At 39.6% G+C, this 25,939-nt stretch overlaps 1 protein-coding gene across 3 annotated transcripts in view; it reads left to right on the top strand.

Annotated features, from left to right (window-relative positions):
• Window positions 1-365: 365 nt before the first annotated feature.
• GRM3 (glutamate metabotropic receptor 3) overlaps window positions 366-25,939 on the top strand; it is a 108,854-nt gene continuing 83,280 nt past the window's right edge. For 2 of the 3 annotated variants that reach the window (XM_004937499.5, XM_004937500.5), the window contains exon 1: window positions 366-1,083. The gene's annotated coding sequence lies outside the window, so the exon portion shown is untranslated. Of the gene's footprint in view, window positions 1,967-25,939 lie in introns of all 3 variants that reach the window. The other variant, XM_015299810.4, reaches the window with a different exon arrangement.

The following is a 25,939-nucleotide window of genomic DNA, read 5'->3' as shown; positions in this document are numbered from 1 at the left end:
CTGCATCTATATGCATACGAGCATGTTTTTCTAGGAGATGTAGAGCAGAAGAGAATCTATGGAGCCAGCTGGAAGGCAGAAGGCAGGAGGACGGTGATACAGCTCCCGGACCACCCCGGCTCTCAGCCGGCAGTTAGCAGCCCCCTGCCCGCTCCCAGCACTGAGGATGCGACAATCACAGCGCCACAACGCAGCATCTTCGGAGGGGCGTCACCCCCGGCCCCGACCAATCCGGGCGCTGGGGGAGGGATGCTCAGGGCAGGGATGCGGGGTTGCCAGGCGACAACAGCGTCCCCGTGCCCCCCCACCCACCCCCCCCCCCTTACTCCGTGTCATCCCCCCGAGACCGTGCTGCGCTCCCGCCCGCCGTTAAACAGCCGCGGGCAGCGCAGCCCCGCAGCACGGGGACATCGGCCCTTCCGAGGGCTGCGTGCCACCGCCCCGCTCCCGGCCGCGCCGCGAGCGATTAGGCAGCTTCAAAGTTAGACATGAAAACGCGGCGAATGAATAAATGATAGGAACAGGGCTCAGCCAACCCCTCCGCGCACGCCCCGGGTGCCGGGAGAGGCAGTCGGCAAATGCCAGCCGTCTCTCCCTCCGTGTCTGTGCAACTCTAGGTCGCCTTCTAATTTAGAGCTTTGCACCAACCCCCCTTTGCCCAGAAAGGAGAGGAGCTCTAGAAAGATGCCAGGCTGCCAAAAGGGACCCCAATTAGCAGCGCTGGTGCCGGCTGCTGCCTGGCCGAGGAGAGGCAAAGTTGCTCGGAGGAACGGGAAGGAGGTGCTCCAGAGAGGAGAAGGGAAGGGGACGATTACTTGGTGATCGCAGTGTTTCCCTCCCGTTGTCCCTCTCTCCTCCTCCTCCTTCCCAGCCTTACCCCCGACCGCCCAGGAGGGCTTGATGAGTTTCCATCGGGATCCGATCCAAAGTGGGGGGGACGAACGGTGACTGTTCCCAAAGGAAGTGGCTCACACAAGTTTCGGGGGGTGAAACTCCCCGGTGGATGTTGAACAAGCACATCAGGAGGCTCGTGATGACCGGGAGCGGCTGGAGACCCTCGCCAGGACCTACCTTCACCGCACAGTAAGGAGCTAGGCACTGTCATCCCACATTCCGCTCCCTGCATCCTGCATCCTGACCCCTGCATTCCGTACCCTGACCCCTACATCCCATGTCTCAGATCCCTGCATCCCAGCTCTCGCATCCCTGCATCCCGATCCCTGCATCCATTGTCCCTGCATTCTGAATCCCTGTATCCCAGTCCCTTCATCCTGGGTCCCTGCATCCCAACCTCTGCATCCCACGTCCTTCATCCCAGATCCCTGCATCTCAGTTCCTGCACTACGAGTCCCTGTATCCCAGTCCCTGCCCTCCCAGGGAGATGCAGCCTTTGCCTGAGGGACTGCAGGCTGTGCAGCCAGGGGAAAAAAAAAGTTTAGAGTGGCATTTTGCAACGAGGTTTGTTAATGGGAGCTGGGGAACAGAAGGTGTGAGGGGGTCTTATGGCTGTCATGCTGTGAAGGAGAGGTAGGGTGCAGGGGGACCCCAGTACTCTGCAAATGGATGGAGGGAGGGAGGCATTAAGGGGTTGGCTTGCCCAGAGCAAAGCATCTGTGTCCAGATGTTGCTCAGAGGTTTCTGCTCCCAGAGAGGCAGGATTTGGGAGTGAAGGGAAGATATCTTGCTGTCCTCTACCCTTCCTTAAGCTTTGGTGGAAAGTGCCAAACCAGCAGCTGGTAGAGCTGTGCTGGTACCCAGCTGATCTCCTGGATCTGATGCTGGGAGAGAGTTGGGGAGCCTTAAAGAAATGGGAAAGACTTTGCTTCTTCAGAGGTGTGTCCACAGCAGGGACCTGGCTCACCCCAGAATCCTAAAATTGGAAGGCTTCAAAAAGAAAGGAGGAAGCAAGGATCATTGAGCCCGTGTAAACTCTCCTATATATATGCCTGTATATCTATCTGTCCATGTGAGTATGCATCCAGCTGTATGGGTATATATGTGTGCTTCTTGAGTTGATTGTGCTTATATGTATACCTTGCCTATATTTCTGTGTCTCTGGGTTTCTGTTTGTGTGTATCCATGCTTATGTGTGCTTAGGTGCATAATGGTGTATACATGTATGGATTCATGGGAACGTATGCTTATTCCTAGGTGATGTTTATCTGTGTGTAGAACCTATAGGTGTGTGAGTTTGTATATTTCACCTGTATGTGTGTCAGGCATACATAGCTACTGAGATATACACGTGTGGGTGTGAGAAAGGGTATCTCTCTGTCATTGTGCAGATGGGGTTTAGGAGAATGGTAGAAATCTAGGAGACTTCTTCCCTCCGAAGTTATTCCCGTACTTCCATGAATCATTTTATCAGTGTATTTCAGAAGTCTTGATTATAAACAAAGAAGCAAACAAAAAAAAAATCTTGAAAAACTGGGTATGTTATTGATACTGCATCAAACAGAGCTAAGGATTTGCTGATAGTTTGTGAGTTCTTTGGCTTTTTCTTTGTTCATGCCACCTGCTGAAAATGGTTTTAGAGTTCTTCAATAATTAATTCAAGTTAAAAAAAAAAATCTCCATTGGAAGACTGTGAATCAGAACAGCCTGGGACACAGACTGGTACCTATTTCATCTTGCATAAATATATGTCTCATGTCGATTAAATATGCATGAAAACAATTTGAAAAGCACACAACCCACCTGACTAAATGCATATTTTAGGATACTTTTTTCGTTTTCTTCAAATACATCTAAATCTTCGTGACTTCTTCTGCTGTTGTTTATGTTGATAAATACAAGCTATTACAAGAATGGAACTTCCTCAGGTATACTGGGAAAAAATTACACATTAAGCCACTTCTATTCACAATTAAGGTGAAATAGAATAGGTGAATTGTACTTTTGTAATGTTCCTGTTCACCCTTTGGGTGAAATTTTAACAGTCCCTTTTAATCCTTCTCAATAAATCAGTTATTTAAGGAATGCAAGTTAATTTCTCCTCTGTTAGAATAATTCATATTTTGTTTTCTGTAGCTCTTTAGCTTGTTTTCTTTTAAGAATCACACCGTGCACACTGTTGCTCTCTGTATTTCCAAAATCTTGCATTATATATAAAAAATAAAAAGTGTTTTAAAATAGAAAACACACCAAATGTTCTACCATTCAGTAGCTTTAAAATAAGCAAAATTGCAATGCTATCAAGTATATTAAAACAAGAATTTCATCCTGAGCTGAGACACTTTGGCAATTGCTGTTGATCTTTGGTTACTTGTGCTGATGACCTACTTAGAAGCTTCTATGAATAAAGTTAGGCAAATGTTGACACCTCATCTAAGAGTGAGTTTCTAATTTTGCCATTGAGAGAGTGAATCTAAGGCAAGATGCATTTCCTTTTGGATTTACTTAATGTTTTTATTCTTATTTAAAGTGTAAGGAAGGAAGGTAAATCAAACTGGAGAGACGAAAGAAATGCATTAGAAATAGTGGCATCATTCAGTTCAGAGATCTGAATTACACAAGTAGAGCTGAATTTGGAAATAAAGAAGGTGTAAGGAGACATGCTGGCATTTAACAGAGCTAAACAGTCGCTCTGTGAAAATATAATTATCTCGTGGAAGTGTCCCATAGAAGATAAATTATTCTGAAGCTTACAGAATCCAGAGTACTGTAGAGTACTGTAAGATATGAGCGACCTGGCTGTAATGGTGAGGTCATTTCATCATCTTTCCTTTAAACCTGGTGGGCAAAATTCTCTATTAGATAGAGTTTAGGTTAGCAGTGTGATTGGAGAATCAAGCCTAAAGATGTTATGGGGCACAGGATCCTCTCTATGAGGATATCGAACCTGCCAATAGCCTCATTTAGAACAGACTTCACTTAGTTCGGTCTTTGAAAGCTGTTTCCCAAGCCATATGGAATGTTTATTAGGATTACTGCCATTTGTTTCTTAGTACTTGTTCTATAGTAATTGATCAATTAGTAGGCATTTTTCTGTTTGATGAAATGCTAGGCGTCCTGTCACTCTCAGGGTTCCACAGAACAAAACAGAGATGACTGACATGCTACAGGCTCAGAACGTATTATTTTTATGTTTGAATATGTATAACCTACAGTAAGCTACATTCACTTCCATAAAGATCTTGCAATCTTAACTAGCTTTTCTTTCAGCTTGTTGATACAGCTGACAGCCATTTTTAAGCACTCAGGAATTTGGTCCAGGTCAAAGAGTTAGAGAAGATTGTCTTCTTGCTCTCCACTTTAGTGCATAGAATAAGGTTGTACTTTACACCTGTGTGGGTTGCATTTGCAAAGGAATGGTACCACAACCAGATCCAAGGGGTGGGGAGGAGAATGAGCAGCCATTCTGTCTCTGCACTCAGGGGTGGTGGACGTGGGCTCCAAAAATGGAAAGGAAGAAGTGTAGTCTTCAGTTGGTAGCATCTTCCAAAATCTCTGGCTTTGGCCATTGCTGACTCTTTGAACTTAAGGCCAACTTTCAATGTGATTATCTAGCCCTGAACTGGCAGAAGGATCTGGGACACATTTATTTTTATGAAAATACAAATTGGCTTGAAAATCATGAGTTTATCTTAGTAATAGGAGTGAAATGACAAAAAAAATAGGAATTTCTCCTTCATATAATGATTCCTGGGAACAGCCTCAGTGGAACTGTCAAATACTTCCACTGAGACAAAAACACAGTTCTTTGTTAGATGTCTTTTAACCGCTACAGATTAGTGCAATTGGTTCTTTTTTCAAGCAAGCCCAGAATCCAGTGGGTGACCTAAATCAATTTTCTGTCTTATCTATAATCCTATAAAATTTTCTAGCATTTTATTTCAGAAATGTTCATTTTTAAAATTGTACTCCGAGGAATATGCTATCTAGTTGCTTTTCTAAGCAATGCAACGAATTTTCATATGGGTGTAAATCACTATGAACCCGCCAAAGTAAAAAAGAAGAGCTATATAAAATTATACACAGAAAAAAAGGGCTGCATATTGCTTTTATCTCATATTAGTCCCCTCAAATGTAAAATGATGTATCTGGGACTATTATCATGCTACTGTTCATAGCTCTGATGAGATTACAGGAGCATTTTTGTAGTCAGTGATTGTACTGCTTCTTATAGGCTCCTTGTGTAAATCAATAGGTTGTATCAAAAAACTATTTTAGATACTCAGAAGCTTTTCCAAAACTTCTAAGACTCAGCTTAACCACATGCGAAGGCAGAGTTTTAACCTCCATTACTGAGTCAGCCTTGTCTCAGAGAACTTTAAAGTCTAGTATGTGGCTTGACCTTGATAGTGCTTATGACCTTGAACCTGAAAGTCATTTTCCTGGTACATCCAAAGGAATATAGGATCATGACCAACTATATGAAATATATCAAATATGTATCAAGGATGGAGAGTACAGAGAGAAAGGATTATGAACATTTCATAGATGAAATAGGAACTTTGGGCAGATTTTGGTGGATGTCGTTAGAGCCTGAATGCTTCAATGGGAAGGAGAGTAGAGAAGGAAAAAAAAAATACAAAGAGCTGTAGGAGACAAAGAGATAAAATGGGAAAAAAATAAGAGAGTAAAATAACTTGATACGAAAGGAAACAAGAGGAAAGATAGGAAAGAGCAGTAAAGATATTGAGAGGACAATTCAAACTGGGAGAAAAGTAGATGGACAGGTAAGTCAATTGTGGGCTAAGGAGATTTGAAAGTAGATAAAGGTGATAAAGAAGAAACTCACACTGTTGAATTTAGAAAGTATCCTATGACCCAGCTAGCAGGACAAACATATTGCACATGTTATGGAAGTGAATTGCAAAATTAGTATGGCAGAGGATTGCATTCAAGCATATTGATTAAGGAAGGTGACAGCATTAGAGTAGGGTAGGGTAGACTCATCAAGAAAATGCTGCAGAGGTGACTTTTTTCCCACAGTAATCTGAAGTATTAAGACAAGATAAAGAAGCAAGGTAGAGAGGAGCAAGGTAAAAGAATTTTAGAGTCCACAGTATCCAAGAAGTCTTACAAGATATCAGCATGCAGTGATCGTAGCTGAACCCACATCAACAAATCAGTATATCCTTGAGAAAAGGAAGGAGGAGAAACTTGTATTTGTATATGGGCTCTGGGTAAAATCCAGAGATAGTGCCATAAAAGCAAAGAAAGTTGAAGCGGATTGATTGGGTCACTTAGGAAGTCAAGGGATAAATAAAGTCCTGAGAAGAACAAAGCAAGCACATATGAGGGAGAATGAAGACAAAAGTTCAGTGGGCAACCACAAGGTCAGTCAATTCATGGATCAGACTATATAAAGAGAATTAGTGTGATAAAAGTAAGGTATTCATGGGAAGAATGATGAATAGTATTTTAACTTTACAATCTTTGTAGGTCTCTTCAAACTGAACTATCCTAATTAGCTTAGACTATCTCCTTGAGGAACAAGCAGAGAAGAAGCATGCTGAGAAAAGTAGGCAAAGTTTGCAGGTGAGAAGCAGGATTTCCCTTATGAAAATGAGAAAGTGTTTGAGGAGAGGAGAAGGAGAAGAATAAAATAGGGAAGTAATTTGAAAGAGTGGGGACTGAGGTGAAAACAGAGGAAAAGTACAGACAAAGGTGGAAAGCAGAAATTACACAAATAAGAAAGAAAAGAGCAGCAGGGGCACTGGATATTACAGGGAACTGACCTACAACTGTACAGAGGGGAGGAGGAGGTGGCACGCTAGCCAGGAGGAAGGAACTGAATGGAACCTAGAAACTGAAAAGCCTTTCCTTAGAAGATGACATGTTGGTAGAAAGCAGAGCAAGAAGATGTCGTGCAGGATGTGGTGACTGAGTGCACCCTCATCTGAGAAATATAGTAAGACTTACATGTTAACTTCCATCCCCGTGGAAATCTCCACTAACTAGTCAATACTCAAATTGGGAACAATACTTTTTACCTATATGTTGCATTTGGGGAAGGTAACAGCCATCAGCTATTTCATAAACTGCATAATCAGCCTCGGTCTCTCTGCTTTTGCGACTGTTTGTCCTCAGAAGCACATGTTGTTAGGCGGACTGAAAGTTTACTTTTGCAGTCTGCGAAGGAGTATGCTGCAGGCAATTTACTGAGTGTGGGATTTGGCAGTGCTGAGACTTTTCCCTGGAGTTAGCCTTGCACAGAGTCTAGAGATATGTGGGCAACAAGAGTCTACCTGATTGTATGAAGCAACCCCATATACTTCTTCCAGCAAAACTAAAGTGTCTGATGCCAAATCTAGCATTCAGGGAGGTTGGTGCTACATGACTGTCACCAAATACTCTGTGATCAGATCAAACCGATGACCTCTACTGTGACCTATGAAATACGGGGTGCTGCACAATTTGGAAAGGGCTTGGAAATCTTACATCTCCCCTACTTCAAAAGCTAAGTATTGTAAACTTCTGCAAATTAAGCGTTTGTATAAATTGCTACTGAGATTTCCATAAGTAAAATCCATAGTGAAGCTTAGCAGAAATTGAGTGTCCTGCTGTTACCATTACATAACCCAAGAGATCTGATTAAAAAATTAAAAATAAATGAATAAAAGAAAGTAAATTTATAGATGTTTCCAGAAGTCATACAATGATTTTTTTTTTCAATTTCTCACTGCTTCTATGTATTTTTTTAAGAAGGCAGATAGACAAAATGGTGGAAACAAAGAGGAAACTATATTTCGTGTAGTAAGGCATAGAGGGTTCAGTTCTGATGTGTTAACATGCTTGTTTGCTTGGATCAGCTAACATGGCCAAAGAATGCAAAAAATTATCTGCAAGAGTATTTTAAAAATGATATTTTATGCAAAAATATAATTTATTTTGCTATGATGAGACAGTTTCCAAAAAAACACATCATAAATTTTTATGAGAATATGTAATTACCTGAGCACTGAGTGCCATAATCTAGGAATATAGCCATAGGCTTTCTGGCTTTTGTCATAAACTTATAATTGCACTTTTACTAATGTGCAATCAGTCAAAAAGACATCTTCACTGTATGTCACCTGACACTAAATTTGATCCATTGTAAAATATTCCAGACATTTCAGTATAAAACAGATGAATGCTTTTACCTTCTAACAGGTGTTCTGGTTATTTTGCAAGTGTTTTAACCTTTTCCTTTTAAGAAGCAATAAGGAAAAACAAACAAATCTACAAATAACAACAACAAAAACTGCTTGTGACATCAATGTAGCAATACTGCATTAAAATATACCAAAATGGTGAGAAAATAATATCTTATAATTCCAATCTATGCAGCACATTATTTGCATAGATAGTAATAATGGGCTGATTTTCCTCATTTTGAAACATGTGATAGCAAATCATTACCAGAGAACAGCATTTAGATAGAAAATCTACGAAGTTTTTTAGGAGTATTTTTAGTATGTTTTTCTATACACTGTAAGAATGCATCTGTCAAATCTACCCTCCAACTCTTTTCTGTGTATTCCCCTGGGCTCTTATAATTGTGTTTGTTCACTTTCTTCCTTGAAACCTTCAGGGCTTCAGAAGAGCCCTGGCAATAACAGGTAATGAGAGCTAGAGTCAACATTTTTCCTAAGAAGGTGCAAGACCCTCCTACATAGGACTGATGCATGATGCTGAGTGATCTGGTTATGCTCTTTGCTCTCAAAAGCTGACAACAGGGTAGAAATTGCCTCTGCGGGAACGATACGTCAACAAAAATTCCACTTCTTTATCTTACCATTGTTACAGGCTACGTTTACTTTGAAGAAGAGTGCTTTCTTTGTATCCCAAAAAGAAGCTGTCTGCCTCAGGGTCTTCATAGCAGCACAGAAATGAGTGTTTTAGCAAAGCAACATGCGGTCTGTGCCCTTTCCCATCTGATTGCTTGTCAGTGGGGCTGTCAATAAGGATCTATTTACATACAGCTAATCCCACAGTCGATTCATTAAGATGATTTTATGAGTGAAAAGGGAAGGTGATCTAATGGGATAGCTGTTGGAATACAAATAAAGCAAGATAACTTTCAGAGAATTATAATTTTCCTTTCTGAAGTGAACTTTAAATCTCCAAGAAGAGAATAGCCCTGCTTAAAACAACCTTATTTTCTTCACTCAGAAGTGATCTCAGATTAATTGTGCCGTTTAGCTGAACTTTGCTTTCCTTGGTATCCTAGGAGAAAAGCTCTGACAGACTGGGAATGTTAACTTGTTTGTAATGTAAACTCAGTATACTGGTGGAGCTTTTTAACACTCCAGAAACTGTTTGGAAGAAAGAAAAGAAATAAAGAAAAAAAGCTTTGATGCTCTAAGCAAACAAAGAGGAGAGAAGGATGTTAAAAGAACCATCATTTGTGAAAGGCAGAGAAGGAAAATGTGGGAAAGGTGTCTTTATTTGAAATATCACCACTTCGTCAGTAATAAAATCCTCTGAAGACAGGGAAACATTCATTTCTTTTCATTGTTTCATTGACATTTTCAAGATTTCTAAACACTATGAATTTCTCAATAAAATCTCTCGATCTGACCAAAATCTTTTCCAAAAACAGATATCCAACATAAAGCTTAGAGGTGGAGATTTAATCCTTTCAGTATCAATTTCAGACAAGCACATTCCTAGTGGCATTATTCATTATGAAGAATCTTAGTCTGGAAATAACACCAGCTCCTGGGAACTAGGGGAAAACCAGCCTAGATTTCTAGACCAAAGGGCGAAATGTTATTTGCAGCATCCAGATATAACAGCAGGAAGTGGTGTGACCCAGCAATGTCCTCTTCCCTATTTATCTGTGGGGCATATTTCTGCTCCTTAAAATTTCACTGATGCTGGTGTTTCAGGCAGTAGGTAAGGAGGTAGAGCCAAGACTCCACATACTCCTTTCAATTTGCCCATTTTACATTCATCAGTTTTAAGGAAGGAAGTATAAAAATATCTTCATTTAGACTGAGATAACTTAAATCAGTGTCCAGGGAGTGGCTGCAGAAAATAGTGATGCTTCTTAGTTCCTATAGTTTCCTGACAAGGATACAAGGTCCCAATTAGAACCTATCCTGAACAGGAGCTCTATCCATTACAGTACAAATGGTAGTAAAAGGCCTTTTTGATGTAAGATTCTTCATTTTCAAAGATTTATACACAACATTTTGTTTTCCTGAACATTTTTGCATGGATAAAGACATTGGTAGGGACTTCATTTGGTTCACCTTCCCCTCCAAAGACAGCATAAAACTCCAAGTCCTTCCTAACAGGCATTTGTTGAACCTTTCCCTTCAAATCTGCAACAAGAGAGATTTCACAGACTTCTGTACCAGCAAGTGCCAGTGCTTCTCTGTTCTTATGAAATGGAAGTCTCCAACATTAAACTAAATCCTACTTTCTGCAGCTGAGTCTGACGCCACTATCCGTTCTACCGTGGAAATTAGAAGCAGTTTAGTACCTTCCACTTCTGCTTTTTACGTAGCAAAATGTTTGGGCTTTGGCTTTTTAACTTTCATTTATATCATGCTTCTCTTAGTCTTCTTACCTCTTGACTCCGTGAAATAACTACTTTTCTTATAGTATTGTTCACTTTTTTAGAATCTTTCTGATATTTCTTTGTTCCATGTTCCAATCCTCACTCCAGCCGACATTTAGTCCAATCAGTCTATCAGGCTGTAATGATGTCCTCGTTTTGTCATCTCCCAAATTATATATATATATTTTTTGACTGCTTCTAGTCATTTCTAGTTCACAAACACATGCAACAAAGCAATTGCCAGCCCTCACAACTGCGTACATATTTCAGAAGGAAACTTCATGGGTAGTTTGAACTAATTCTTTTATCTTTGCCAGAGGGCTCTATATGGGTGATGTTGATGCAATCATTACCAGGCAGAGGATTTTTAACTGCTGCATTGTCTAGCATGAATGATGTCTAGCACAAAGTGGCTATCATGGCCACTGACCTGAGATACCAGCCTGATTGTCTGCAAGTCAGAGATTCCATCAGGGCTTCTGCACTGTGAAAAATCAGAGGTTCAGTGATGACGTAGTACTAATGGTCTTTGCCACCATTAGTACCAGGGAAGTCTCCAACCCAGCTCCAGGTATAAAATATACCAATGAATGCAGCAGAACTGAGTGATGGAGACAAACATGGGGTCAGTGATTATTTAGATATTCCACCTGTAGACCCATGAAAAGGCAGAAATCGCTCATGCTTTCAGGATCCTAACTACAGAGCAATGCATCAGGGAGCCTCATGTGAGCAGTTCAACTTTGCTTCTGGCAAACCCACACAGTGTTCTTCCACATTAAGCCTAACGAGTGTGGCATTAGGTAAGAATCCAGATCCTCATGCCCCCTAGGCACAGTTTATGCCTCTTTTCTTTAATTTCTCTTCTGTTATTAAGACTCAGATTTTACCCTAGCCAACTTAGAACACTTCCCAAACCAGCTAGGACACAAATAGCACCACATGGATTTTGATGAAGCTGCCACAAGTACATACCCCAACTGCTCCTTAGAGAACCCTTTGCAACTGCAAGGTTCATGCATATGAGAGTAATTATTACTACCAAAAAACTCTCAGGTTTCTGCAACAATTCACGGAGCACCTTAACAGTGCCACAAAAATATCCCATCTAGCCTTCAAACCAGTCAACATGATATTTTTATACATCTCAGTAAATTAAAACACATTCTGTCCATTTCATTAGTTCCTGTCTATTAGCTTCCAAACCTTGAATTCTCATTGAACGTGTTAGCAGCTGCTCTGAAGGTTTAACTGGCATGACTTTACACCAGTGTACAAGCCATTACATGTGAAAGCAGACATTTTTCTACACCCTCTAACTAACCAGGTCATACTGGGGATGCTAAATAAATACTACATGGGTTTACTGACTTAAAGGAAAGTTTTTCCTCTCCATAAGAGGGAACTTTTTACTATTTGGAAAACAAAGTCATCGGATGCCACACTGCAACAACCTCTGGGACATGCCTTGATACACTTTCCCTCCACCAGAAATACACAGCTTAAGAGTTTGGCAATCCTGGATACTTTTCTGATTTGTTGTTTCTTGAACACAGATTCTATTAAGTACCTAAAATTCATTGTCTGATTGTAATCCTGGAATTGTAATGCCATTAATTAGATGGTCAAGCATGTTTCCAAGGCCTTAAAAAACAGCTTTCATTTGAAGAGTCATCCATATTTAATCAACAGTAGCCATCTCAGTCCTATCTTAGAGTGCTGGAAGTTTTTTACACGTTTTTAAAGCTCCAAGTAATAAGTGCTTTAAGATGCCCCATTTTTGTCCATTTCCATTTGTAACACAGTTTCCATGCCAATGATTACAATGTAATGCTAATATGAGTAGTTTCAAAAACAAAAGTACATTTAGAATCATCCATGTTTATCTTTAGAGAGTAAGAGCTGAAAAAATAAATGGATCGAGGGGGATTAAATACTAAGCTAATTGTTCATTAGCAAACCTAAGACTGATAAAATGTGTTAATCCATTTAATATTTTTTCTACTTTTTTCCATTATTATCCCTGCCAAAATCCTTTTTCATGTATTGAATCACCTAAGTTTATTTATTAATAAAGGAGCTTGCTTGAAATGCAGGTCTTGAATCCTTAAGTCCATTCTCAAGCAAAGCTATCATGACAGCAGTAGCAAGAGGACTTCAAAATGTGACTGGAACTCTCTGTACTGATCTTTTCCTAAAATAACATTTAAGTTCTTTCAGTAAGATTAATGTGAATGCATTATCCATCGGTATTGATCCCGGATACTCCCCAGGACTAATTAAGATCCTTCTGCAAAATTATGCAAAGTTCTATGTATTGTCCCGTGAAAATAGTCCTGTTTGTACCTGACCCAAAAGAAGTCTTCTAAAATTGATTGCTGAATACTAACACACAATATTTTTTGTTTATTTTGGTGTTCAACTGACCACTTACCAACATGATTTTCATATTGGTATAGAATAAACAGGAATGTTGTCTGTAAGATATGGGTGTAAACATCATCCTCTACTCTTCAATGCCAGGGGTACATTTGGAGTATGTAGCGCAGATTTGAGCATTATGTTTCAAGAAGAAACACAAAGCACTGAGATAGAGTCTGGAGAACTGCAAGAAAAAGAGGTGTGGAAATACTGATTTCTCAGTGGTAAACAACAGGATGCAATCCTGGAATTAATTGCTGGGATGCCTAGAAAGTGCATCCCCAAAGAGTTTTTAAAAACAAGCTAGCCAAAGTATGTCTTAAAAAAGATGTAAGTTGGTCCATGTTTGGATAATAGTAAAGGTAGATTAGGTTGGTCTTTCAGGGTCCTTTCCAACCTTCTTCTGATGGTGACCAGAATATTAGCCCAAGTTCCTATTCCAGGATCTTACACTAGAACATTCTATGTGGCAAAAATCTCTCTACCTAGGTGATAACCCAAGAACAAAGAGTGACAGGTTTGTTATGGGGAAGAGAGGAAAAATGGATCAACTTTAGGAGCAAACAAGGTTTTTCTGAAGGAGAGAAGTAAGCTCTGTCATGCAGAGGAAGAGCATGCACGTGTGCAGAGAGAATAAATCTCTACTTGATTTGTACGCACTCATTATGGGTGTTTCTTCAGTCCTGCTCTACTCCAGAAACAGCAGCTTGATGTATTATATTCATGATCGATGGCAATCTAGTCCGTTAGGTAAAGTCCATGAGCAGTTCTACTTCTTTCTATAAGAACTGTGTAGAAGTGTACATGTCTACAAAATCCAGCATGAAATGAGTTCTAATATTAGGACATCAGACAAGCAATAAAGAGAGGAACAACATGCCTCGCCAACTTGCACTCTAAACTTTAAAGCCTAGCTATGCATTTTCAAAGGCTTTGCTACCTTTTTGAGTAGGCAATACACTATATAAGGTTATAAAGAAATGTATGTTTTGGAATGTTTGCATAAGGAAATGAATGCAGTAAATCTGTTACATCATCAGTGCAGAACTACTGGAACTCTAATGCTTCCTGCACTGCAGTGATGATTATGAAACTAGTAGGTATTTCATATCATTAATTTGAGGCATCATCTGTAATAAATACACATTAAACATGTTGGCAAAAGCATAAGCTGCAAAAATATAGTTAAAGAATTTTGATATTTTCTCTATAATGAATAAATTGTTAATACTGTTACTCAGCAATTATTCAATCAAAAATACACTTAAGGAAAATTTGAAATTAGTGAGAGATTTTAGTTGTCAGGAATAAGGGCCTTATGTTCATGTTAATTATTGAAGCAGGGTTAGAGTATATTTTAATAAAATCGTGAGACAGTATTGAAATTCAAATAACTCCTTGGAGATTCTATAGCTCATACAAAATGCAAAGAAATTCAGAAAAAGACGATTTCTCAAAATTAAAAAAACTCCTTCTTAAAGAGAGATAAAGAATTATATGTCTTCTCCTAAAAGGACATTATTTTTTTCATCAGTTTGTGAAAAATGTATTATTCATATCATTAATACTTAGCCTAAATTACACTCTCTTTCTCCTGCCCTGTAATTTCTCTTCCATTCAAAAACTACCATATCTTTCATCATTTAATTCCCTTCTGCGTTGACCCTGGAGAAGACTGAGATATTCCCAAGATATTGCTTGTATCTAGCCTCAGTCAGGTGAACAATAAAAAAATATTGATTTGTCATGCAGTATAAATAGTTCATGAATACATAAAAATTTAATTCAGAATTCAGTGGGTCAGACCCTAGACTGTGATGAATTAGCAACAAAGAGAGTACAGCTGCTCTGTGTTACACCAACTGGCAATGCTGTTCAATTTGTCAAGTGTACTGTGCTTCAATCATTTAATAGCTTCAAGAGATCAATAAGGTCTGTAGTTTCAGGTTTTCAAATGTCAGCTTACTCGCATTCCATACGCTTACTCAAGCAGTAGTGGCACTTCACAGCAAAATCCTTGCATTGCAATAAAGCATTACCTTCAGCCATGTTCACTATCTTGCTGGATTGAGACTGGATAGTACATTCTAACTTGAGCTTCGTCATCACCAGTGCAAAACTGCTGAGGAGTTGATGGTGTGAGAACGTGAGTCACCATCATGTTATCCCAGTCACCATAGTGGTGTAAATCAATGCAACTGCACTGCTACAGGCTCCATGCGCAGAGGTTGTAAATATAGGAGATATGGGGTGCGTACAACATAAATAATGCTGGAAGTGACAACAGAAAGTCAGATATCTGTCTCCTGCCCCAGTCTAAAGTCAGAATTGTTGTGTGATTTCTGACAAAAAGTTTAATTAATATTCTCTGCCCCAGTGCCATATTACCTTCAGGACTGGGAAGTTTTCTGTAACATCTGTCCTATACTTAATTTTCTTTTTCAGTTGAAGTTCATTGCTTCTTTCACTAATGACTGCAACCAGCGTTCTCTTTTCACCCCAATTAATTTCTCACCTTCTGAGCTTGCTAAGAGTTTAGATTACAATCTGGCCTGGCCACATCTGTGATGAATCCAAAACTGCTGATGCATTCTGGAAAACTGTGAGTTTCAGGCAGTTTTTCTGAAGTAGGCTCGAATTCCGGAATTGTCCATTAAACCATGAAAAATTCATTCTCACTGGATCCTGGAAAGACTCAAAGTAATGACTGTGGAACAATAGAGTCCAAAGATATTTCTTTTTCTTTGTCACCTATAGTAGGGACATTTTGTTATGTCTTTTATCATAAGAAATTAAAATCTGAGAAAAAGACATGTTTTAGAGCACTTGTGCAATCTGTGCAGTGTGCTACCAAGAATAATCATGTTGCAAAGTAAAGCACTTCTTTCTGCTTTTTGGAACCATCATTGGTGGGATAGACTTTTTTTTTATGTTGTAGCACCAAATAATCTTCTGCTCCTTAATGAAATAACAAACTTTGTCCTGTGCAGTAAGTACTGTCTTTTGTGCTCATTAAAGAAAATACTTAGATTCCATCAGAGTAAAGGACTTGATATTTAGTAGAAGAAATAACACTGATCTGAAAAGAAAATGGAGTGGAAGTAAAAGTTATTACTGGTAAAAAGGGGATGTTAAAAAATCTTGTGAACGATAAAAATATCTATTTTTTCAGATACTCTTTTTCCCTATGAGTGAACTAATTTGCTATGGTCAATATCTGAAGAATTGTAGTTAAAACTCCAAGATTGACTCAGATGGTCAAACAGTCCTTAAGTTGATTATTGAAAAGAAAATGAATCAGCTCATACTTTCATGAGTACACAATTACTGGTAACAATTCATCCTCCTTGTGCATTGTTCCTCACTAAGTCTCGGTCTTGGCCCAGGGCACCTTGCTCTGAAAGTCCCTGCCTGAGCAAAAGATTGGACCAAATGGACCCACTGGTCCCTTCCAACACCATTCTATGATCCTTCTAGAAACTGGAGGCAGAAGCCTTGACTAAACCTCAGGCCGCTGGATACTTCCTCACTAATGTATATATTAGTTTCCGGGCTCATGTTCAGCCTCCCATTGGTTCATAAGTCACTTCTCTTAGCTGAGAGGAAGGGAAAGACCTTTGCACTGTTTGATGGACAAAGACTTGTGCAGACTTTTCCATATCTCTGGCCCTCATTTCTAGCTGTTAGCCATGTTTTAGGGCCTGAAACGTTCTGTTTATCTAAAACATACATTATTGCAGAATTCAGGCATGTGGCTTACTGACACCTATCAGATGTTTCTAAAGCACTTGCCTCCCTGTAATTTTGAAGTAGCCTCTAGTCTATAGACAGATTGCTTACCAAGTTCTTTTCAGTCTCCTTCATTGTCAGAAGCTGATCCTCTCTAGTTTATAACCCCCACATCGACTTTCAGGATGTCATCAGAGACTACATGAAATTACAAAACAGGCTTATTTTCTCAGTTCAAATACATTCCTCTGGAGTAAAATTACCCTGCACTGGAGCACATTTAGGCCTGTAGAGAGTACAAAATGATCTGGATCTGCATATAGGCAGTTGTCTCCTCATTTTTGCCCACAAGCCTCCCACTGTCAGTTGTGTGGGAACCTTGTTCCCATAGATCTTTTGGACTAAGTAGGGAAAAATAAATCAATATCTGTATTTCTGTACTCCCTATGGACAGGAATATCTTTAGTCATTTGTTGCACTTGCTCTTCAGCACTTCCATGGCTATCCAGGAGTCAGGCTCCTATTAGTCACTTCACTACACAACCTCATCCTGTGTACAAATTAAAGAAAGGAAGCACCTAGGAGTGGGGTTTTTCTCAGTAGACAAAGAATGAAGACAGAGGCACCTATATCTGTAAATATTCACACTCTGTAATGGTGGGGGGACTGAAATTAGATGATCTTTGAGGTCCTTTTCAACCCAGGCCATTCTATGTTTCTATGGTTCTATGATAAGAAGGAAAATAATATTTTAAGGAGTGACTCAACTGACCTACTTTAGGCACCTACTGTAGGAGGACAGGAGTCATGTCCAAAACTGTGGGGTATTTTTGTCTATAAACTGACTATAAAAGGACATCTGAATAATCAGATGTAGAAATATATGATGTGACTGCGTGGTTAAAAGAATCTCACCTAAATGTTTAGTGTGGGACTCTGGCAGATCAAGTTTAGTTTAATCCACATTTCTTGCATGCTTGAAACTTTAGTCACGATTTTGGTCAGTCGGCTCTGTGACTGACCTTATACAAAGTGCCATGTCAGCGAGAGAGGAAAACTTGGTGTGCTCTTTCTTCCTCTGATCTTTGCTAAGTTGTCCTCCCTCATTTAGTTCCACAAGAGACTTCCCTACATCTCTGCCAAAAAGCAAATCTCTCTGCAGTACAATACCTTCAGTAGAACAAGGGCAAAATGTGCCTGATACCCTAAGATATTATCTTTATTGTTTGGAGATATGTTTGTCTTGCAAAAAGAATTTTCTATTCCTGAATTCAGAGTTGCCTTTCCTCTGAGATTTAACTTTTCTACATGTGTAAGCAACAACTTAATCACGGGCATTTTCTACCTTCTGAAACTTCTAAATAGAGATGTGATGTCTTCCTACAGCGTCATCAAAAGGATGTTACCGAAAGGATCACTCTCTATGCCCCTTGTTAAACTTGTGCTTCTCTATGTGTACACTGGTGACCTCTGTCAGAGATTGAATACTGTCAGACATGGGCTACAGAGACCTTTGCTTTAACCCCATCCAAAGATTAAGTTCTTTGTGCTAATCTGTTAGACTCCGAGTAGGAATTAATACAGGCAAGTCTTTTTGCTTGCTTTATACAAGTGATCCAGCTGGAAGGTCATTATCGCCTTCATGCCCTTAGAATCAGTAGATCTCTGAATTAGATATTCATAACCTTCAGGGCTTCCGAATTAATACTGTGTTGAAGTGAGGTATTATTAGAAAACCTGGCGAGTATTCAAGCCTAGGCACACTGTTCATCTCAATCTTGTTAATTTGAAAGGATTTCATTTCAGCATTTTCTGAAAACATTAAGTTATTTTTCCAAAAATCTAATGCTGTCAACACTTTGGTCCAATATTAAAGTATGCAAATGTGAATCTCTTCTCAGTTTATGTACTATGCTTATGTGATAACCTTCATTTTATTTATGATAAAGACTAAACCAGTGATTCACTGAGCCAAAAACTTAATACTTTTAAACTAAAACACTGCTTCCTGTTCATAATGCTGATTTAGCTCAGAGTTTCTGTGATTTGAGCGTGGAGGAGGCTATCCTGCACAAATTAAAGCAAATACACTTCCTTCCAAGTAATGCTGTCAAAAAGTGACTTCTGCTAGACTCAAGGTTTTCATGTAGAGGCGTCTGTGGTATCATATATACATATTCTTCCTCCCTGTGTCAGAAGATCCAGAGACCTCAGGTTTCCTGTTTTCGCTTTTGAACACAAATTCCCTGACAGGGTTCATGAGAGTTTAGTTTAGTTTAAATTCAGTGACTGGTGGGTTGAATTCTTTCCTTTTTTAACTTAAGCCTTTGCTGTCTTCTCTTTTAAAAGCTGTCGTGTATTTGAAACTCTCTGATAAAACACTGTGCTTTGCCCCTTCTGCATAAAACAGGCTGAATCTGAGTCTTACTGGCCCCAAGAGTGAATTCTTGGGATTTCCCTAGTGTACACCTTTTTCTCCTCAAAGATACCTTTTATTCTTACTCCCCTGTTGCACTTCTCTGTGTGTCTCATTCTGATGTTGGCTCATATAGAGGTAGCAGAAGCCTTTCTGGGGATTCTTAAGGCTTCTTGGAGATTCTCACATACCATAATCTTGCAGAGATTTCCCCACCCACTTGATGTTCTCCTCTCTAACTAAGCAAACTGACTTTAAGACCACAGGACAAGATTATAAGCAAGATCAGAACTGAGCCATTCCATCATCTGTAAGATGTGCCTTCATCAGAGTCAAAAATAGAATCACTTCTTTTGCATGGTTTGGGTCAATACGGTTCATTAACTTACTCATTAACTAATATATTCAAATAGCACCACTTATTTGACTTTGGCATAACCAGATATTAGCAATAATTGCATGTGAATTGCCTGCTGAACATCAAGAGGATGTGTAACCACTCAGTTCTCATGGACTAGACTGTAGCGTTACTTTAGGGTTCAAGATTTGGGGAACATTTTCTCCTTTTCACTACACTAATCTATATTCTGTTCTTGTATCGAGGGTCTGTAATGCACACACGTGCACACACACACACAAGGATATGTGACACACATAAACGCACACTTTTCAGCCAACATCTAAGAAGGCAGAAAACTGATGACATTACAAGATCTGCAACTGAGAATGCACATAGCCCCACCTTGCTAGTTCTGATTCCCAGTACTGACCTTCAAGGATGATTCTATTGCACTGATGGGTTTGAGGATTTAGTTTTCCTCATCTAGGACATAATTAGAAAATCTGGAATGTAGTATTAGCAGATTTCTGCTGTGTTACAGAGAGTTCATTTTTGTTAATGTCATTACATCCAAAATAATCTCTCCAACATAAACTTGAAGAATTTCCACTGATTATCACTGAATAACTTCTGAGTTGTAGTATCATAAACAGCAAAAAAGCAGTTCAGCTTATCTTTTTGCATACTTTGAATTCTCAAATCCATCCATGTTAATTGTCTCATGGTCACAGATATATCTAAATAGACCAAGGGGGCTGTTTCCTTATATAAACATTTATGTCTCATAATGATGTACATTTATAGCTTAAATCCATCAAAGTACTTTACACTTCAAGGATACAAATCTTTTTATGACACATATATTACTAGGTCTGAGTGTTTCTTAAACTGTTCCAGTCCAGAGTTAAATAAAACCCAACTGTCAGTGGAGGTACAGAACTCAGGCCTAAAAATCATCCAGATCCAAAATCAAGTTGTGTTTAAAAAAATGTGTGACTACACTTTTTGTAATGATGGACATCTGTTTTTGACAAATAAGTATGTCATGTTTTAAAAAATCAGCCCTGGGAGAATATTGAGGATTTTACTGATCTTTTTAAGAAACAGAAGAATTGAAAGTGTTAAGACCATATTTTCTATAATACACAAATGAAGAAACAGCTAAATATTATTAAGACAATGTCAAAGATTGTCATTTTGTAAAGTTTTATCTTTGTCTTGTACCATATATCCGAGTTCTGTTGTTTCAGTGCCCCCCTCCAAAATTCAGAGTTGTTCCTGCAGGTCATAGTTTTTTTCTGTCCACATCTTTTTCCTGAATGATTTGATTTTATTTGGTTCAGATCTGTGAGCTGAGAAATGCCACAGATATTAGGAAGTGCAGACAACCTTTGATCTCCAATCCACCTGATAACTCTCCATTGGATATTTGACACAGAAACAAAGAGCAGTTCAATGTGCAGAGCAAGTGAGGAGAACAGACAATGCCGAGCAGAAAGCTGGCTGTTGTTTGCTGTTGACAGCCTATTTTTAGCTCACAGGCTGTTATTCCACTGAGTAAACTCAAGTCAGGTAAAAGAAAATGCACTTTTCAGGCTTATCTGCATAGAACACTGGATCAATCAGAATTCTCAATACTTTTAATGTGCTCATATTTTTAATACTTGGCTGATGATGTCATATCTGACATATTGCTGTAGCAAATCCAACTTCTATGGACCAGTCATCTCTCTATATAATAAAATACCACAAATTTTACATTATCCAAAAATACGTAAATGTAAAAGCATCTGGGTAACAATTTGCAGAGATTCTTGCTATTTCTATTCTTACTACTAGGCTCATTTCTACTGTAAATAAGAGAAAATCAACACTTTCCCCTTCTAGCTGCCCCTCACCAGCCCCCAGCTTCTTCAGCACTTTCACCATCTAGCTATCTCCCTCCAGCCACCAGTTTCCTCTCCCTGTCATCAGGCGTGATGGTAGGATTTCAGGTCTCCCATTTCTCAGAGCAAAGGGCCATGACTCATGCACCAGTTTAGAGATTTAGGCCACAGTCGAAATATCCAATTCCCAGTGATCAATTTAGCAAGTCTGACTTCAGTTCAGCACTTTCTGTGCTACTTTCTCTGGGCAATGATGGTGTCAGCTTGTTGTCATGTAGTTTCTCTGCCTTTCAGTCTTTCTTGACATATGTGTAGGTGGTCCTTCATCAACCAGGGTGCTTCTGTTGTTTTTGTTGTTGTTGTTTTGTTGTTGTTTTTAAGGCATGAGAATCTTGATTCTTTTTTCTTTCCTTGAGTTAAAAAATGTTCCTTTTGTGTCAGTGGTTTTCACTGTTTTTCTCTTCACTAAACCTTTCATACTGACCACTGTGAATGCAGATTCTTCTGTAAGTGTTTTGGCTTCATGGTTGCTTTTCTCAGAAAAGTAGAAAAGCATAAATGTCATGAAATTAGTTCTCAAACCCATGTGGATTTAGAGAAGACAGGTTGAAAACTGAATTTTTACTGTTGTTGAGAATTAGGAAGGAGGGAAGAAAACAGGAGGAAGGAAGAAGAAAGAAGGAGGGAAGGACAGAAGGAAGAAGGAAGAAGGGAAAGAGGACAACAGATATGATCAGAGGGCTTGAAGACCTTTCCGACAGGGACAGACTGAGAGAGTTGGGGCTTTTCAGCTTGGAGAAGAGAAGACTCCAGGGGACATTACAGCAGCCTTCCAGTAGTGCTGGAAAGGGCAGTTCTGAAGGGGGGCGATAGGAAAGCTAGGGAGGGATTTTTTACAGTTTTATCGTAATAGGACAAGGGGAAATGGTTTTAAACTGGGTGAGGGTAGATTTAGACAAGATACTAGGAAGAAATTCTTTACTGTGAGGGTGGTGAAACTCGGGAGCCGGAGCCAGAGAGGCTGTGAATGCCCCCAGTCTGGAGATGTTCAAGACAGGGCTGGATGGGGCTTTGAGCAACCTGCTTTACTGGGAAGTATCACTGCCTATAGCAGAGGTCTGGAACTAGGTGATCTTAAAAGTCCCTTCCAACCCAAAACATTCTATGACTCTATGATTATGTGTAAATAACATAAAAGCTTTCTTTTACGTTATCCCATGCATGCTCATACAAGTGGGATTTTGTACTCCTGACTTCCTAGGAATGAACCTCTCACCCAAGGATTTACACAATTCATATTTGCGTAACCTTTCCTAAATACAACATTAGCAAAATTTATGCTAAAACACTTTAGTAGAAACATAACCCATAGTGATAATACACCCTGTATTTCCAAAACACTTACATCCTGACTCATGGGCTACTCTGGTTTGTGACAGTTGGTGTGATGTCCTATGGACTGGGCCAGTTTATGCTCCAAAGATGATATTCAGCTCCCATTATTTTGGCTTGTTATTCAACAAATTGAAGCAGATCTCACTTTTTGTATCAGCATGACCACTTCCTACTTCATTTCTTCACAGATCTTTTTAGCATATTAAAGCAGATTGATAAGGAGGCTAAGGCTTCTCCCATTTGTTTGCATGCTGGAAGGTTTATGTCAGCTGTTCTCAAACCCCTGTGTGATAATAGCAATAATATGTGGGTAACTTCTTAGGCTCATACAGGTGCACAAAATGTTTACAAATATGATATATAGGTTTTGTGCTTCTTGAGCAGCTAGTACAACTGTGTATCTCTGCTTCCATCTTACACTTGTCAGAAACTTTGTAGTGCTTCTAGTGAAATCTATCAGTTGTCTATATTAAACAAATACAAATGGTCTCATCTGCATTTCATTGTATCAGAAACCACAGTTGCTACTCCTTCCTAGTCACGCTATGATGGCTTTAGGCCAGGTTTTAAAATATGTCTTGAAGGAGTAAGCTCCAAAGTCTAGCTTTTGGAAGGGTTAGACATCTCTCCTAAATGAGTCTTGACAAACTATTCGCCATTTCAGGAGAGGCAGATTCTTTAGCTCCTCCCTTATTAAATGTTTTTACCGAGAGGGAGGAATCTCCTTCTCTTGGGAGCTCTAGGTCTCTGCACAAGTGAGAGAGGGAACCCAGTTAGTATATGTCATGATTAAAATTAAATGGAATTAAATTCACCTATTCTACTTATATTCCCCAACCCCCTACCCTCCCCTTTTAACAACTGGGAATAGTTTGCCTAACCATCTTTCTTCTCAGTAGCAGTATGGAGATGTTAATTTTTACCACTTTTAAGTTTCAGATTTTTTAGTACAAACTACCATGTATATTACCACTGAAAATATTACGGTATAGGAGGGACTTAACCACATGCTTCAGTTGTTTTTACACCCATTATTTCTGTGCCATCCTAATGTAATTTTTCTTAGACTTCAGTACTATTAACTTACATTCATCATTTATATCTCTCTCCTGAGGCTTGTTCTGAGACTCTATAGAAGAAGATAAACAAATTACAGATGCAGAAATTAATTGTTGCCTGATTGGAGCACCCCAATCAAGGGATTTGGGGAGGACTGGTTGGACTGAAGCAGCCCATAGGCCACACATATGAGATTGGAAGGAAGAAGAGTTGGACAGAAATTGAGAAAATAACAAGTAAATAGGCAGATATGAAAATGTAAGCCAGGAAAAGTGACAAAGTAACTGCAGATCTCCAAGGAAAGAGGCTGTGCAAGCCAGATGTTAAATGCTCCTTCCAGCAAGGTTTTCTCCCCAATGCTCATGCAGCTTTTTCTACAACACGTCACTTTTATTGAGCTCTTTAGTCAGCTCTACCCCTTCTTTTTATTTCTCTGCCCACTTGGGATCAGGCATACAAAAGCCTGCAAAGGCAGAGAGGGTTCAAAGTGTCTTGACCCCTTCTGGCAGACCCTTGCTGGCCCCCAGCCCCATTCCTGCCCGAGTACAGAAGCCCAAGTCTTGGCAGCACAGCTCTGGAGGAGGGCAGGGAGAGCGTGGGGAAAAGGAAGAAGGACCACAGAGACTCAAAGAAAGATAGCATTAAAAGAACAATAGACAGAGGAGGAAGAGAGGCAGAAGAGTGAAATGAGTTCAGAGAAATGTGAGGATACATCAGAATGACTGTATATTAAAGAAGAATATGGTGCCTTGAGCCATGGGGGACCTATGTTGTACTACAGTGGGTAATGACACAGAGTAATGTCACAGAGTCCCTTTCACCTAAAATCTTGTGGTTGAAATGAATAAAATAAATCAGAGAGGAGAGGAATGACTGACATAGTGTCCATCAAGATCTCTGCATCAGGGTCACAAATAGCACCCACGGTAACTCCAGTCAGATGTCTTAGTGCTGGAGCACGCTAGGAGCATGACAAAGTAGGGAAAAGAGTAGAGAATACCTGAGAAATGGAAGAGAGCAAAGTGTGATGAAGCTGAGGGTATAAGAAAAGCACAGGGAGGATGCAAAGTTTGGCTCTAGAGATGGTCAGGTTTGCTAGCCTGACCTCAAGGGTATGCAGAGCCCATGAGAGGGTGAGAGCATGGCTGAGTTCTTTGCTCAGAGCAAAAATAGCAACTGTGAAAGGAATGGGAAAGAGGCAAGGAGACAAAAAAGAGAAGAAAGCTGATGAAGAAAGGAAAAGAACATGAAAACACTATCCTTAAAACCAAGGCAAACATGCCAGCCATAGTAATTTCCAGTGCAAAAGACCTGTCTCCAGTGCAGCTCAGAGACGGATCTGACCACAGTTATGTTTAGGTGACTATTTTGCTTTGTTCTGTTTTAGAGGATGTCTTTTATTTTTTACAATCAAAAGAATGCCAATGCCAAGAAATAAAAATAAAATGCTCAACCTAACTCCACAGGCGGAACATAAGGAGAAGCTTTTCATGAAGGTGAATGTGTTCTCTGTCTAAGGAAGAGATTAGTGGGTGGTTTCACACAATTTCAGTGGTGTAACTGATAATCCTACTAAACAACCCTTTCTGTTATTTCTATGGTTATTTTTTAGCCACTGCTATCAGTCAAATTGCTTTTCAGAGAAGGTAAGTGTCAGTATCTCTGTTCTGTAGAGGCATCACTCCACAAAGGCAGAATAACTTGCTGGGGACTTTGGTGCTGCCTTATGGCATGATAGACAGGAAAAGGTCTGCACCACATTCACAACCAGCAGGCAGATTCCCATGTCCCTTGCATGCTGTGTGGCCAGAAGAAAGGTGATCATTTTTACAAAAATAAGCTGAGGCATACAATGCGTGTCTATATTGGACTGGAATAACTAACAGCATGGATGGAACTCAGATTTTTTCTTGGTTATTCTAATTCAGCATGTGATTTAGGAGGAAGCATTTTATGTTTTGGACAAGGATATCCAGAGTCTGAACTAGATACACCTTTGTTCATTTTTTGTTCTTATGATAGAAACTAAATCTATCCATAATATCAGCAACAACAATAAACAGAAATTAGGATGATGTTTGTGCCACTTGTGAAAACATAACAGCCTCCACAAATTCTCTTGTTAACATCTCCTGCAGCACCTGGTGCTGGCCATCCTCTGAAACAAGAGGCTGGATGGGTTCAGGCTTGGG

Source organism: Gallus gallus, chromosome 1 (genome assembly GCF_016699485.2).
Source record: "Gallus gallus isolate bGalGal1 chromosome 1, bGalGal1.mat.broiler.GRCg7b, whole genome shotgun sequence".
Classification (NCBI taxonomy): Eukaryota; Metazoa; Chordata; class Aves; order Galliformes; family Phasianidae; genus Gallus; species Gallus gallus.
Note: the sequence above shows the minus strand (reverse complement) of the source record. Positions and strands in the feature narration are given on the sequence as shown.